General features: G+C 37.6%; 1 long non-coding RNA gene across 2 annotated transcripts in view; it reads right to left on the bottom strand.

Moving 5' to 3' along the window:
* Positions 1 to 1,408: 1,408 nt before the first annotated feature.
* The window catches only part of LOC112175215, a 46,086-nt gene continuing 34,600 nt past the window's right edge, over positions 1,409 to 12,894 (bottom strand). Inside the window, exons 1-5 of one of the 2 annotated variants that reach the window (XR_002926355.2) lie at positions 3,293 to 3,552; positions 2,609 to 2,683; positions 1,678 to 1,754; positions 1,533 to 1,608; positions 1,409 to 1,443 (exon numbers count right to left, since the gene is read on the bottom strand). This is a non-coding gene — a long non-coding RNA (uncharacterized LOC112175215). Of the gene's footprint in view, positions 1,444 to 1,532; positions 1,609 to 1,677; positions 1,755 to 2,608; positions 2,684 to 3,292; positions 3,553 to 12,894 lie in introns of those variants that run through there. The other variant, XR_005803251.1, reaches the window with a different exon arrangement.

The raw sequence follows: 12,894 nt of genomic DNA, 5'->3' as shown, positions 1-12,894 counted from the left end.
AAGCATCTGCAACTTCCAATATATCAGCTCTAATTCTATTTTCTTGCTTATTGTTTCAATATAGCTACCCTGCGGGAAATGGAAGACTCATACTAACCCTTTCTGATATACTTAATGTTGGAAACAAACAATATCATGTCTACATATGTGAAAGAAAAAAAAAAAAGAGGTGCAGGCAGGTGGAGTTTAGAGATGTATAAATATTTTGCAGCTCATAGAAATGCACAAAAACTAAAGATCTATATCAAACTGGTTTCTTTACTTCACTTATCTCTTTCTTGAATTGAGTTTTAACAGCCACCAGTTCATCCCTGTTGAGCTCAAACCTCCCTAATTTCAAGACTTTAGAATGCTTCTTGTTTTTGCTGATGAACAAGAAACTAGTTCTTGTAGGAAAGTTCAATGTCCCTTCAAATTACCATCTTTACCATGAAGAAGAAAAAGGGCTTCATGCAAATATTAACGTAGCTTAATTTAACAAACTAATACCGTTTTGAGTGTTTTAGCAAATTAGTTGACAACTTCTGATAAAGCAACCAAAGTAAATGTCAAAAGGCCAAATCATCAACCACTTATTAGCCACTAGGTTTGCATATTTCTGTACAATAGAGTAGGTCAGAGCAGAAACATAACACTAGCCGTTCTGAAAAATAAAGATAACATTGCATGGAAATCTGAGATAAATTTATTATTTCATCATCATGACAGGCAGAAGCGTTGGACTAATCATAAAATAATTGTCAGGAAGAATTCTAACTTCATAGTTTAATTCCTCTGCATAAATAGAAATTTGAACTTTCCAGACCACTGCTAACACTGAAATCCCCCAAAGATGGGACTACTCAAGTCTCAGATCCTGGTATCTCCAATTCTCCACTGACAAAGAAAGTGAGAAAACTAATGTATCAGAAACCTAGAATTTTATTATATTAGTATGGCAACCTAAAATTATCGGATGGTACAAGGATAGAATTTATATCACAATGACGGTGTACATGGAAAAAAGGAACAGCAAACCCCATGGATGAATGGTAAGCTAATACTGTTCTAGTTCTTTTCTAATTCTGTTATGTTTATTCAACTATATTTTAGAGTCTTTCAAGTTAATAATAGTATAATACTAGCAGAGTATAATTTATTGTTATGGACTTGCATAAGAGTTGGATATCAGTGCTTGCTTAAAACCACAACTTTACTCTTGTGTGCAAAGTATCCCTTTACCAGACTTTTGTGTATTAGTATCGCCATTATGCCCTCCACCTACAAATTTGACCAGATATTTGATTAATAGCCTATCAACAACAGAACTGGAAATAAAACAAGATTGAAAGGGACAGCAGAGCAAGTACCTCATCCACATCAATGACCATTCAATGCTTTGACAATTACTTCCAACTTCAGCTGGTGAGCTTTCTTGGGTCCTTCTGCTTTTGGATAATATAACTGCACAATGAAGAAAGCATCATCATGAATTGAATCTTCAGAGAAATTATACTGTTAGAGGGCGGATTTATAGTTGCTTGGGAACTTACATCTTTTTTCAACAATCTCTGATAGACCTGAAGTTCTAGCTTCTCTAGGACAAGATATACAGCAAACCTAAAGAACCTGATATATTTGAATCTCATAGAGAATGCAGTACAATCTCCAGCTTTTCACAATGAAAGCAATTCATACCTGTCTTCATGCTCTTGAAAAGCATGCCGAAGAAGTCGGAGGTCGCCTCTTCTTAGAGCTTGCACAACTTTTCCATACTGCAAAAGCAAGGATGTTCTCAACTAGAAGTCAAATGAATGAACGGAAACTATAGCATTATAAGTTTGGGTCTGACTCTGTTCACTTCACATTCCACCCACCCAGCAATGCTAGTATGAACATTATTCAGGATATAGAATGTACCAGCACAACAAAAGTAGTTATTTTCGCTCCCTCCCTCCCCTATAAATACACCCCTTAAAGTCTATAATGCCAATGAACATATGCAGCAAGCACGTGTATGTACACCAGATTATGATACATTCAGTTCATTTGAAAGGAGTGTATTAAACCCATGTACACCAGATTATACATAGACATATATAAAGAGTATTTTGTCCTTGTCAGTTTCACTTACGTACACCAGCATGTAAGCGTGTGAATATTTTGTAAATTTGAAAGGAGTGTTAAACCCAGGGTCTGTCTAGGTAGCTGTCGAAGCATGAGAAAATTAAGAGAAAGGACTAGAACTTGAGGATTAACATTTTACTGAATATATTTAAGCAGGAAAAACAGATGCAATAGTGCATGCAGAATAAGAAATACATCTTCCTCACCACCACACTGCTCTTCTAGTGCCCTCTTTATATCTTCTCTGGTTACCCTCTCATCATCAAATTTGTTCATGAGAAACACAAATCTTAATGGCATGGTAACAGAATAATGCTCAGCGATGATTAACAACCTAAGTTACCCACTTTGTGTCCTACATGCTTCTGAAACTTTCTGAATGAAAAACCACAACTAAGATTGATGTAGTAAAATCATGACAATCAAATTTAAGTTGTCCACAAATGCAAAAATTGTCTGCACATTTTAGCGGATGCATGACAGAAAAATAAGAACCAGATACCAATGATTGGAAAGCATCGGCCTGATAAAGGCCTAGTAATGTCCACCATGCACCCCACCGCTGTGTACCAATACACTGCAAACAACCGCCAAATGCCCAAGTACAATATGATCCTTTCTATTCCAGAATGGTAATAAGATTACAGAATTACAAAGAAGCAATCTCAACAGTTTGTGAATCAAATCAATTACAGAAATTTCCTCCCCAGCCTTTAGTTATCAGTAAAACTCATAGTTGTCATATCATCCTATCTATTTCAGAATGGTAAGAAGATCAGCACATATATCTATGTGACCATAAATTGACTTGATTGTTCCTTAACTACAAAATACTTCTCTTTTTGAAGAAAGAAAAGGGTAATGTACGCACTGGCACTTACTAACTGAAAATCAGCTAGTTTTCATTTGGGGTGAACAACCAAAGAATTTCCAAACAGCAAAATCCAGTCATTGTAATATATAAGTCAAGATATTTATCCATCAATCATCTCAGATCAACTTTGGCACTCCAAAACAGATTAAGCATGCAACTACATTATCTAATTCATGCACAGCAACTATGAATAACAACTATGTCACAGCAGAAAGCTGTATCTTCAATGCAAGTCAGCATATAAAGGTTTTAAAGTTAATATCTGAACTCCTCAGGAACACACATTCTGCTGTCAAGGATAGGTAAGATGACCTGAAAACAGCCGAAGATGGCCGAAGGAGTTTTCCAGTAAGGCCTTAAGACAATGTTTTCTCAAGCTTTAACAAATGAAGGGATTTCCACACTGCCCACCTGATGCCATCAACCTGCACCCAAAACCTGAATAAGTCACAATCTAAACAGAGATCCCTACTTGATACATGAATCAAAATTCAAACTTAAACAAGAATTCACATTGTGAATGACATTTCATGCAGCTATTTCAATTCACATTTAATTTCAAGTACGCGGAGAAGAGTGCCAAATATATAAAAGCAGTAAAGACTAATTAACATGCACCCAAATGGAGGGAGTAGAGCATCTACTGTCCAGGTTCAGACACCACATCATTCCCCCAAAAAACTGATTCAAACTAATCTGTCAGCTATAAGAATACTATAATTCCAATTCATGTTGAGCCTATAATGCGACCTCAAAACTTAAACAACGAGGGAAAACACCATCTTGATGAGCAAAGTTTAACTGAATTACATCTTAGAGTTTAACTGAATTACATCTTAGAAAATCAATGAAGAAAAAACCAATTTCCAAATTATGCCGATCAAGTCAGTCAATGAAGCAACTCCATTGCTGTTTCCACGATTATACATATGTAGTTTCCAAAATCCTTTTGCTTCAACTATATATACTTCACTTTGCAGGTTGCATATCATCTTCATAATCATGTTTTTCAGTATAATGAGTGGTGGGTCTATGCATTCTGGTTTGGTTGGGCTTGTGTGCCTGGCCATTGCCTCTGCTATTTGTTGTTCAAATGTTGGAAGCTCTAACAACATCATGTGCTTGGAGAGTGAAAGGCATGCTCTTCTCCAGTTCAAACAAGGCCTTGTGGATGACTCCAATGCTCTTGCTCTTGGAAAAGTGAGAAAGCTTGCTGCAAGTGGAGAGGAATAGCATGCAACAACCAAACAGGTCATGTCATCATTCTAGATCTCTCTTATAGTTATTACGATTCCACTAAATGGAGAGGTGAAATTAGTCCTTCACTACTTGAATTGCCATATCTAAATTACTTGGACCTCAGTTATAATGATTTTGGAGGAATGATCATTCGAAGTTCATTGGTTCTTTGAGTCAATTGAAAGAGCTCAAACTTGCAGATGCTAATTTCAGTGGACCTGTTCCTCCCCAACTTGGAAACCTCTCTAATTTGCACACTCTTGATCTTTCCTCCAATGATTTTGAAGGAATGATGATTCCCAAATTCATTGGCTCTCTGAGTCAATTGAAAAACTCAAACTTGCAGATGCTAATTTCAGTGGACCTGTTCCTCCCCAACTTGGAAACCTCTCTAATTTGCACACTCTTGATCTTTCCTCCAATGATTTGAAGGAATGATGATTCCCAAATTCATTGGCTCTCTGAGTCAATTGAAAGAACTCAATCTTGCAGATGCTAATTTCAGTGGACCTGTTCCTCCCCAACTTAGAAACCTCTCTAATTTGCACACTCTTGATCTTTCCTCCAATGATTTTGAAGGAAAGATGATTCCCAAATTCATTGGCTCTCTGAGTCAATTGAAAGAACTCAATCTTGCATATGCTAAATTCAGTGGACCTGTTCCTCCCCAACTTGGAAACCTCTCTAATTTGCACACTCTTGATCTTCCCTCCAATGATTTTGAAGGAATGATGATTCCCAAATTCATTGGCTTTCTGAGTCAATTGAAAGAACTCAAACTTGCAGAAGCTAATTTCAGTGGACCTGTTCCTCCCCAACTTGAAAACCTCTCTAATTTGCACACTCTTGATCTTTCCTCCAATGATTTTGAAGGAATGATGATTCCCAAATTCATTGGTCTCTGGGTCAATTGAAAGAACTCAAACTTGCAGAAGCTAATTTCAGTGGACCTGTTCCTCCCCAACTTGGAAACCTCTCTAATTTGCACACTCTTGATCTTTACGGTAACCAAGTTGTTAGTTCAGAAAATCTTGAGTGGTTATCTCATCTTTCTTCCTTGAGATACCTGAACATGTCATGGCTGAATTTGTCTGAGGCTGTGAATTGGCCAGAATCTTTGAGCAAGCTCACTTTACTGAGAGAGCTCGAGTTATCCGAGTGTAACCTTCCTGATGTCAATCCAAGATCACTTGCCTTTATTAATTCTTCCACCTCTCTTCAACTCCTTGACCTCTCTTATAACTCTCTGAATTCTTCAATATTTAATTGGATAGCCAATGTCAGCAGCAACTTTGTCCATATTGATCTCTCTTCCAATCAACTTGAAGGTGGGATACCAAAAGGCTTTCAAAACTTATGCAGCTTAGAGTCGTTGACCAATTGTCTGAAAACATTGAGGACTCTGTTAAAACCTTGTCTTGTGCTGAGAACACACTTGAGACCTTGGCCTTGGCAGGGAACCAGTTTTGGGGATCGTTGCCGGATTTCACACGTTTCTCAAAGTTAAGAGAGTTGTATCTTGGCGCTAATCAAGAAATGGGTCTGTACCCGAGAGTGTCGGGCAACTCTCTAGCCTTGAAACATTAATTCTTTCGGGAATTCTTTGAGTGGTGTCATAACAGAGGTCCACTTTTTGAACCTCTCTCGTTTACAGACTTTGGATATTTCTGGTAATCGTTTCTCTATCAACCTAAGCTCTGATTGGAATCCACCATTTCAGCTTACTGGTGAGTTAGATATGTCCTCTTGCAAGGTGGGCCCAGCTTTTCCCAAGTGGATTCTAACGCAGACAAATCTTTTTAGGCTTTCTCTCTCTAATGCTGGACTATCAGGATCATTACCTCATAAGTTTTGGGATCTATTTTCTGGCTTAGAGTGGTTAGATCTCTCTATGAACCAAATCCATGGGAAACTACCGAATCTGTCATTGACAAGTTTAAGTGAAGTTGGCTTGTCTTCTAATCTATTTTATATCGCGTTGCCATCATTTCCTCCTATGCTCAGGTATTTGTATCTCGCGCGCGAATAACAGTTTTTCAGGACCTTTGTCTTCCTTCTGTGCTCCAGGTATTTGGTATGTTGACATTTCTAAGAACCTATTGTCTGGGGAGCTTCCTAATTGTTGGATGCAATGTCAAGAATTGCAACTGTTGAATTTGGGAAAGAATAAATTATCTGGAAAAATACCAAGCTGGTTAGGCAATCTACAGTCAATTGGGATATTGCGTTTACATGATAACAACTTTTCAGGAGAATTGCCTTCTTTAGAGAACTCTACCCAATTATTGATGGTTGACCTCGGCAACAATAAATTGTCGGGAAAGATACCAACATGGATTGGCCAAAGCCTACCAAACTTGGTGATTCTACGCTTACGGTCAAATGAGTTTAATGGAATCATACCCTTCTCCCTGTGCAGTCTAGCTGCCATTAATGTTTTGGACCTCTCTCACAACAATATTTCAGGAAGCTTGCCGCATTGCTTGAATAACATTACCGCTTTGGCTCATGATACTGGAGGAAGTAGAAGTTTTACTGTGGAACTTGTGTGGAAAGGAATAGAAATTGAGTTTGGGAAAATCTTGACGGTATGAGAAGCATTGACATTTCAAGCAACTATTTGATTGGGGAAATTCCGCCTAGTATAGCAAGTATGACAGAGTTGAAATCTCTGAACTTGTCTGGAAACAAATTGACGGGAAAGCTTCCTGAAGACTTTGGTAACATGAAGATGTTGGAATCTCTTGATTTGTCAAGAAACCGGATATCTGGTCAAATTCCTACAAGTTTTGCGAGCTTAAACTTTCTTAGTGTCTTGGACTTGTCACACAACAACTTGTCAGGAAGAATTCCATCAGGCACCCAACTTCAGGGCTTTAATGCTTCTCAATATATGGGAAATCGTGGACTTTGTGGACCACCGCTGACACAAAGTTGTCCAGGAGAAGGAACAGTTCAAGATGATGGAATCGCGAGAGGAACTGAAATTGATAACAAAGAACAGGTTAGTGATGGTCTCATAAACCTTGGATTCTTTATTAGTGCAGTGCTGGGATTTGTCACTGGATTTTGGATGGTCTGCGGCAGTTTACAGCTTAAGACTTCTTGGAGATATGCTTATTTCAGATTCCTGGACAATGCAAAAGATTGGATTTATGTCAAAACTGTTGTGTACAAGGCAAAAGTGCGGAGGACACTTCAAAGATAAATGGTAAACTAAGCTACATAATCCTTATTTTTTTCTAGTGTTTATATTTCTGGCTAGATATACTTAAAACTCTTCAAATTTATAGTATAACAATTGTTTGGAAACACAAAAGATTTGTTGATGACCCTAATTTCCCAGAAGTGGACAAATTCTGTTAAACAATGACAAGCGTGGCCCGTGGTCCACCATTGTACCGATACTAACACGCCCCCTCACGTGCAACCTAACTCTAGGTCTGCACGTGAAATTAATTAATCCAATTTCCACATTAGAAATTGGGACACAAGTCTCATATCGGAGACTTGGTCGATACAATCCAAGGCCCACATTGGACACTTAGTAATTTTGATGGCAATACAGGGAACCCCAATTTGGGCTCATGATACGTGCCTACATGGAGACGCAATTGGAGAAGGACCCGCTTTGATACCATGTTAAACAGCGACAAGCGTGGCCGTGGTCCACCATTGTACCGATACTGTCCCAACTTAACCACCAGTTAGGTGTTGGGTTTTAATCACAAAAGGCCTCGGTACAATTGGGTGAGATCCACCCACTTATAAGTTATATTTTATTTGTCACTTTTCCAATGTGGGATCTTTCCTCTCCAACAAATTCAAGGCTTAATGTTAAAGGTTTTCAGATGTCGTTGCTTTCTCTTCCGGCAAGAAATAAATATTATGCTTGTTTCTCTTGAGATATGTGTATGAATAATGGATTGTATGTAGTATGAGCTGCTATAACTTTTGATTCCATGCAACAAGACCTCTATTTAGCTTCCTAATCTTTCTGGCTGTAATTTAAACCTAGATTTCTCAATTGATTTCAAAGTAATTAGCTGCAATTAAATATTGTTCCATTCCAGAGCATTTCAATGTATCTATTCCAATCTAACTTGATCATGTTTGTGTTATTCAACTTGTTTTCCAGAAGTTTCATTTATGTCAATCTAACTTGATCACTATAATAATCATCCATGTGTCTTGGTGTTTCAGCCTGAGTCCAGATGAGAATCCAACATTTCAATATTACGCATACCATTCTTTTCTTTTCTTTTCCTTTCTTTTTCTTTTTTATATTGGATTTAGAGCAGAGGGAGCATCATTATCTTCATCTCTGCAATTTTTGGAATATCCGCTTCAGTGCCTAACAACTATTGGAAAGTTTATTCTAGCGCTCTGTGAATCAAATCCCCGAGAAATTTCCAACCTATCATAAAAAAAAAAACTGCACCCTGATTACAATTCAATTGAAATCTAACAACTTACTACAACCATTTCCTCCAAACAAAAGGAATGTGCTTCTCCAGCTCTCACATAAATTACTTGACAGGCAAGGGTGCTAACAGCTTTGGTCACTTGAAGATGATGGCGTTTCTTGATTCTTCAAAAAACAGCTATCCGGTAGAATCCTACAAGATTTTCGAGCTTGAAATTTCTTAGTGCCTCGGACTTACCATACAATAACTTGTCAGGAAGAATTCAAACTTCAGAGATTTTATTACTCTGCATCTATTGGGAATTTTTGACTTTGCAGACCACAGCTAACACTTAAGTCCCCCAGATATGGGACTACTCAAGATCCTGTTATCTCTAGTGGCAATGGAAGTGAGAAAACTGATGGTATCAGAAACCAAGGATTTTATTACGATAGTGCATTGCTTGGATTCTTCAGAAGATTTGGGGAGTCTGTGACACTTCACTGCTAAAGTCTTCATGGGATGCGCCTATTTCAAATTCATGTATAGTACAAAAGATAGGATTTATCTAATAATACTAGCAGATCATCATTTATTGTTTTGAACTTACATAAATGTTTGTAGTGTGGTTTTTTTTCTTTAGAAAATGATCTTATAAGTTGCAGCCTACTGTTATGTGGAGGAAGGAATTAGTAGCCTACTCCACATGCAGTAACCAGGATATGGGAGCTTTTTCGATTTGAGATCTCTTTGCCTTCTGTTTCTTCAGTTTGTAGCTGCATTTCGCTCTTTCTTTCTTTTCCTTTTCACAATGCACAACTTCTAATGTAAGATAACAAATATGAGAATGTGACAGGATATAACAATTTCGCTTAATTTCTAAGACAAGCAACCAAAAACGGATGTATATTGTACAGTAGTTTCTTCAAGGTTTCATACATCACTAACCAGCAAACAAGAAAGTGCACATTGTAGCTCCAAGAGATCATTTGACAGTGAGGTGGTGAAATTATCAAAGCCTTATAAAATCAACTACCCTTTCTAATGAGTGATCGATTCTTTTGTCATTCTTTTCACTCCCTCTTTTTCTGCATTCTTTGCTCAAACTTTCATAGCCTCAATCTCAGGGAAACAAAAAGTAGAAATAATGACCTTCCAATTGTACTTGAACCCCCTCAAGTAGTACACCGAGTAGTGATCAAACCACCCTATGTTGGACCAGAGCCCCTAACTTCGATTAATATGAAGGGTGTAAAAACAGAGGAGGCTAAAAATATTTGAAGTCTGCAAAATTGAAACTTTTACAAAACTTCCCATTTCCACTTATCCATCCATCTCAACCTGTTAAAAAATTTAAATAGAACAGTCACAACAGACACTATTAATAATGCTTTCGTTTGATCACAGGGTTCTCTCTTATATCACCTCAACTTGGGGTTCTTTCTACCCAATTTAGACCCAGATGCCCCAAAATTGTTATTTACAGAGTTAGTACCCTTTTGTGAATCTTGTATAGCTTGCTTCAAGATCTCTACTACCTGATTCATTGTTGGCCGGTCTTTTGCATTCTTGTTCAGGCAGCTATCTGCCAACTTGGCAATTTTCCGAGCTGCATTAATAGAATATTGGTCTCTCTGGAGTGGATCTATTATCATGCTAAACTTTTTACTGTCTGCAGGGTACTGTCTAACCCAATAAAGAAGCTTCTGCTCCGCTGTTGGCCGGTGTCTTTCTAAGACACGCCTCCCAGTGAGGATCTCATACAGCACCACACCAAAACTCCACAAGTCACTATGGATGGAAAGATGGCCTGTTTCAACATACTCTGGGGCAGCATATCCATAAGTCCCTACCACTTGATAACAAAAGCAAATACAATATGAACCAGGGAAAATGTTAAATAGAAGCAAAGAATCAGAAAGGCGAATAATAACTAATACCAATTTCCTCTCAATATTGCAATTCAAACAAGATTCTGCCAACCTCCAAATGAAGTTGACATCGAGTTCTAAAAGATCTTGGGCTAGTAGTAAAATAAGTCATTTATTATATACTTACTGCTGTCGATACATGAGTACGGTCACCCTTTGGCCCTTCTCTAGCAAGCCCGAAGTCTGAGAGCTTCGGCTTAAAGTCCTCATCCAAGAGCACGTTGGAGGATTTGAAATCTGATATATCACCTATTGGAACAATGCAACAACAAAGGTTCAACAAAGTATATAAAAACTCTTGTCTTCAAACAAATAAAGAGTTACCATGCGAGGTAAGCCATTATCTACCATCCTGAAATACACTCTTCAGCATTTGGATATTGATGGCCAGAAGCAAAAATAGAAGATGACTTTGTTTCAAGCTCCCAAGCAGAGCTGAACCAAATCTATGATGTAGTATTATAACATTAACATTAAAGCACAGAAAGCATTTTTAAGTAGCGAGAATTTAAATTTTTCCCCTTAATTGACTTTCAGCTACAGCAATGGAAGAACAAGATCAGGGGACTAGCGTGTTGAAGTAAACAGGGGGCACCTATTAACGCGCAGCAATTACAGAATGATAATTTAGTTCATGCTTCTTTTATATTACTCCCAAGTTTTATGTCCAAATTCAATTTGTACTAGACAGCAAACAAGAGTGCAATGTCATTCGAAGGTTTTGAACTCAAGAACTCTTATGCCATGTGACACAACCACAGGGTCCCAACAGCTAAAGCTTTTACGAAACAGAATACATCAAGATAATGGACAGTTACTGAAGTGACAGTTTCCACCAATCTATGTAACTGAAGGCAATTATATTAGTAGCAGATACAATTTAAGTTCCAAAACAGAGATGCCACTATAAATGCAGCAAACAAGTAAAAGATGGATAACGTAATACGTAGTCGATACATTCCAATCATTAGTCGTGGTTCTAATACTACACTATCTTAAGCAGGTCACACTGATTTGGTATTCCAATGGTCAAAATAACATATATGAGTCGCATGTTCACATGATATGGTAGTTCTACATTCCAAACAAACTGAAAGGAAATACAGGGTCAAACATAGGTCAAATAAATGAAAACTATATTCACCTGGACTTCCAGTCCCTCGTGTAAATAAGCCAATCCTTGAGCAGCACCAAGCATTATTTGTAACCTCGTGATCCAAGGAAGAGGGTTCAAAGCCCTGTTGAAAAGATAATCCTCTAAGCTCCTATTAGGCATATATTCATATACCAATAGCCGGTAATTGGATCCCTCTTTCTCCATCTACAGAGCAATATCCTAGAAGCTTTACAAGATTTGGGTGATTTACCACACCAAGAAATTGAACCTCTGCAAGCCATTCTTTATGACCCTATATGAAAACAGCAAAGAACCATAAGCTTGAAAACTAAATAGATAAAAATAATAGAGAGCACACAATGTCTCCAAAATGAGTGTTTAGGAAAGGATAACTTTGAACTCAGAGTTCAGTTGAATGTGCGGGTCTCTCTCAACTGTTTAAAAGAGTAATGAGATGTATCTTTTACACAGGCCAATATCATCTCAAGGGCTTAATCATTACTTTTATCCATTCTCAAATATAAAGTACTATTTCCACAAAATTTGACATCTGTTCCAATTCAAGTTCTTGAGAGCAAAAATCTCTCTCTTTAGTAACTGGTAAGAGCATTGTCAGACGAAGAACGCTGCATAATATGTTTTCCAGCTGAGAGAAACAAGTCTATTTACCATTCACTTTAGGAATGGTTTTCAAACACTACATGAAATCCATTTGCCTTATATTAGTATTCACTTTCCTTTTGGTTCTTGCTAACACTACAATTGATGATATACTCTCCACATTCCTAGAGTTCCAGCACCAGATGGATTCCAAGGTCCACAATTGTCATATACCACAGAACTACATGTAGGGTCGTTAACTAAATAAACTAATGTATGCCACAGAACTTCAGTGACTTGATCAATAGAAGACATTCAGATTTCTTTCAACCTCGATAGAAAATCATTAATTAGGTCGCATTTAGCCTTTTTTATTCCCTACTCACTTTAGCACATTCTCTATTGATTATTAACTTCCATTTCATTCCCACTCCAATTGGCCAAGAATTAGGAATGACAGATGGGTTGGTAAGCTCATGCCCTTTTTTCCGCCCCACTTTACTATGCCTAGTGCCTACCATGTATTTTGGGATTATATTGAAGCAGTATACAGGAGGAATTGCATAGTGTTTCTTATAAATCCAATGAAAATCTAAGTTCTGTTGTAAATAATTATGGCTA

Source organism: Rosa chinensis, chromosome 7 (assembly GCF_002994745.2).
Source record: "Rosa chinensis cultivar Old Blush chromosome 7, RchiOBHm-V2, whole genome shotgun sequence".
NCBI classification, from domain to species: domain Eukaryota; kingdom Viridiplantae; phylum Streptophyta; class Magnoliopsida; order Rosales; family Rosaceae; genus Rosa; species Rosa chinensis.
This window is presented reverse-complemented; position numbering and strand designations above follow the sequence as displayed.